General features: G+C 46.0%; 1 long non-coding RNA gene across 1 annotated transcript; it reads right to left on the reverse strand.

Annotated features, from left to right (window-relative positions):
- Positions 1-271: 271 nt before the first annotated feature.
- LOC146870685 (uncharacterized) lies at positions 272-1,415 on the reverse strand. The gene is made up of 3 exons (XR_014959434.1): positions 1,332-1,415; positions 499-561; positions 272-376 (listed from the first exon to the last, which is right to left on the reverse strand). It is a non-coding gene; the product is annotated as an uncharacterized LOC146870685 (long non-coding RNA).
- Positions 1,416-4,478: the final 3,063 nt, after the last annotated feature.

The following is a 4,478-nucleotide window of genomic DNA, read 5'->3' on the forward strand; positions in this document are numbered from 1 at the left end:
GAGCTCACGGATGTTTTCTTGATTACAACAACCTAATGAGGCCTAACTAAACAGAGACTAAAGCTGCCTAACGTGTAGTGAAGTGACGTAGAAAGTGCAGTGTGAGTGAATATTATGTTAAAATTGACTATCTAATGAAAAATATGTTTATTCGATATCGTTAGATGTCAAAAAATAAAAGCATGGTCAACATGTTTCAGCCATTAACGATCCCATCTTGTGATCATGGCTTTCTTCAGGACCAGATGTTACTACTGCAACATATACAACACCTTGTGAAAAAAATCTGAACCTGAATTCACTTGGAACGATACCTCCGGCAGATGAATCCTACCAACTGCTGGTGAGTAGAACTACAGGGGTTCTCAGGTTTTACCTGTGCAAGACAAAATGGAACACACAGAAGTAATATGTTACATATAGCAAGAAGATAGGGAGTAGAACAAACAGTGCTTATTAGACAGTAGGTGCCAACGAATCACCCATTAGTCAGCTTACTCGTCTTCAATCGGGAATATACGCCTCCACTCCTGGTGACAACTCAGGGCGTGAGGCAGCGCTCTATTAACACAAATAAAACAGTCTGGTATAGAACTAGAGTTCATGGGTGATATTGTGAACTTAGAAACAATACTGCCCAATATGGACTACAGAACATGTGTATCAAGGAATCCTACAAAATGGTGATAAAGCTGGAATGGTGGTACTCCACCTACACACTAGAGAATGCCTATGAGTGTATCCGGACAAAGAGCACTATGGAAGCTAGGGGGAAGGTAAAGTACTAGTGACAAAGGGAGTCCATGATCTCCACCTTAGTTCAGGCTCTAGAGTGGGCTTACTGGTCTCCCATGGCAGATGAACTAGGCGCTGGGCGTCCAACACACGGAAATAGACAAAAACAAAAGCGTCCTAGCAATGTCAGGGCTCGCTGAGAATGCACTAAATGCTTTCTATGACCATCGACTATAGACTGCTGGGCCCATGCCGAGTATATTGTGCGCATGGAGCGCAGCGACCCTAAATGCGGTGCGTGCTCCAGACTATACAGAGTGACCTCTAATACAAAAGCTGAATGGTAAGCGTCTTGTGCTCAAATATAAGTGCACCACAATGGGTCAATAGCCAGCCAACTTAAAAAGTTCAATGAAAGTCAGGCGCAAGGAATGTAAACGCCTGCATTATACCGGCTGGAGACACGAAAGTAACAGAAACGGACTGCATACTCAGCGTCGTTTACTAAAATCAAAACACGCCTCAACAAGCACATGTGTAACCATCGCAGTGCAAGAGCTCGTTATACCTGGCGGCACAAAGGGACAGAAACCTACCTGGCCGTCGCTACCCCGGGCGGTCCTCCTGACTGTACCGAGCGGTACTGGAACCGTGTCTGACTCTTCATGATAAAGCCAGTGTGTACCCGGAAGCTAACGGGAAAGGCGGTACCCAGGAAGCGACTGTATCACGTGACCAGGTTCCTACGTGATCTCGGGCAACGCAACTCAGTTCAAGCATGTTGCCTACTGGGTATTGTAGTCTGTAAGCAATGCGTTAGAAAAATGCAAATAAAAATATAATTAAAAATAAAAACCCAGTGCATAAAGTAGCGCCCGAAAACTTGCTCGAGATAACACCAACAAGGGAAGTGTCGTTCCGTGACCCGATAGTTAAAAAAGTTGAGCAATACGGGTACACGTTGGAACTAACACATATCTGATGCAAGGAATCTCAGGGCCCTCGGCTGTACAAAGGTCCAGAACGTGCCCTATTCAGGGAACAGGAAATTGTCGTGATGCAACTACTTGGGTGAAGACATATGGGACCTACTTATCGGTCAAACAAGCCTGACGAGAAATACAGTCAGATTAGCATGCGTTAGAAAAATGAGCATGACGTTATTCAACAGATGGGTGATGTGACACCTGATGCACAGCAGGAGGCAACGACACTAGTGGGAAGTGCCGGTCTCTACCTTAATAGCCAAAAAACACAATTTGAAGGTATACATCAATCAGAACAGACTTGCATCCACAAGGGCACAGCCATGGACGTAGAAGCAATGACAAAAAGTCCAAAGCCCACCCGTCGAGAGGTCAAACAGTGGCAGGATGCCACAACAAACGTCTGGACAACTCGGAACAGGTTACTGGTAGACGGGCCCATAGCTGTTGACCAAAAGACCCGGCAAATAGATAGCAACAGATGCCGAGATATGACAGTTTCCATCCTAAATCTACCCAAGAAGGTTTACCCTTCGGGCAGTTTTTACGGTTGAGACGCAATTGTTCCAACACTGAGAACTTCAGGAAACATGCCGATTCCCTGTCCAAGAATCTTAAAGCCAGAAACTATCCCTCTCGCTTGGTCTGCCAATCCTACAAACGAGCCTCGAACAATAACCGAGAGGTGCTTCTCGAACCTAGTGTACCTAAACCAGCACTAGACAAACTGACGTGTGTTAATAGCTTCGGCACTCAGTCGAATTCAATTCAAAAATCCATACGGAAACATTGGCGCATTTTAAATGTTGGTAGTGTTCAACTTCCGCTCCCACTGTTTTCATTTAAGAGAAGTGCTAATATACGGGACACGCTAGTGCACACACGCCCCAGACAAATCATGGCAGCTGCAACCAACACGCTCTGGCACCTGCCCCCAGTACAAGGGCACTACGCTTGTGGTAGTTGTGCAGTATGTCCTCAGACCTCACACACTGTTGAGATTAACCTGGGCATGGGTAAACCCTGGAGACAAATCAAGCACACGAATTGCAACAGTGACAAGGTGATTTACCTTATTACATGTCCCTGTCAAAAGAGATATGTAGGAATGACCACGAGGAAGGTCAAGCTCAGAATAATGGAGCACAAAAGCACCATTAGGTGTAAAAAGCAATCGACGCGCTTGACCAATCATTTTGTGGAACTTAGGCATCAACCCGATGAGATCAACTGGACTGTACTTGAACAACCCTTCATGCCACCGCATATCACTGATGTCTCTGCTTTTCTCTTCAAACGAGAACAGCGATGGGTTTTTAGAATACACAGTGATACTATGGGTTTGAACGAAGCAATTCCTTGGACCTCTCTCCGCTAGTGTTGCTCATAACATTCTTTGTAAGGGTTGTTCGTTGAATCAGCGGGCACTTCTGGTCAGAGCACATCTTGCCAGTGTTGTCAGGAAGTCTTGTGGGGTTTGGTTCCTGCCCTTTGTTCCTCCTTTGCCTTCGTTCCTTCAGATAGCCTTACTTGGTATCGGCATCTGTTGCTATCTATTTGCCGGGTCTTTTGGTCAACAGCTATGTGCCCGTCTACCAGTAACCTGTTCCGAGTTGTCCAGACGTTTGTTGTGGCATCCTGCCACTGTTTGACCTCTTGACGGGTGGGCTTTGGACTTTTTGTCATTGCTTCTACGTCCATGGCTGTGCCCTTGTGGATGTGAGTCTGTTCTGATTGATGTATACCTTCAAATTGTGTTTTTTGGCTATTAAGGTAGAGACCGGCACTTCCCACTAGTGTCGTTGCCTCCTGCTGTGCATCAGGTGTCACATCACCCATCTGTTGAATAACGTCATGCTCATTTTTCTAACGCATGCTAATGTGACTGTAATTCTCGTAAAGCTTGTTTGACCGATAAGTAGGTCCCATATGTCTTCACCCAAGTAGTTGCATCACGACAATTTCCTGTTCCCTGAATAGGGCACGTTCTGGACCTTTGTACAGCCGAGGGCCCTGAGATTCCTTGCATCAGATACGTGTTAGTTCCCACGTGTACCCGTATTGCTCAACTTTTTTAACTATCGGGTCACGGAACGACACTTCCCTTGTTGGTGTTATCTCGAGCAAGTTTTCGGGCGCTACTTTACGCACTGGGTTTTTATTTTTAATTATATTTTTATTTGCATTTTTCTAACGCATTGCTTACAGACTACAATACCCAGTAGGCAACATGCTTGAACTGAGTTGCGTTGCCCGAGATCACGTAGGAACCTGGTCACGTGATACAGTCGCTTCCTGGGTACCGCCTTCCCCATTAGCTTCCGGGTACACACTGGCTTTATCATGAAGAGTCAGACACGGCTCCAGTACCGCTCTGTACAGTCAGGAGGACCGCCCGGGGTAGCGACGGCCAGGTAGGTTTCTGTCCCTTTGTGCCGCCAGTTATTACGAGCTCTTGCACTACGATGGTTACACATGTGCTTGTTGAGGCGTGTTTTGATTTTAGTAAACGACGCTGAGTATGCAGTCCGTTTCTGTTACTTTCTTGTCTCCAGCCGGTATAATGCAGGCGTTTACATTCCTTGCGCCTGACTTTCATTGAACTTTTTAAGTTGGCTGGCTATTGACCCATTGTGGTGCACTTATATTTGAGCACAAGACGCTTACCATTCAGCTTTTGTATTAGAGGTCACTCTGTATAGTCTGGAGCACGCACCGCATTTAGGGTCGCTGCGCTCCATACGCACGATATACTCG

The sequence above is a fragment of the Triturus cristatus genome, chromosome 1_1 (genome assembly GCF_964204655.1).
Source record: "Triturus cristatus chromosome 1_1, aTriCri1.1, whole genome shotgun sequence".
Taxonomy (NCBI): Eukaryota; Metazoa; Chordata; class Amphibia; order Caudata; family Salamandridae; genus Triturus; species Triturus cristatus.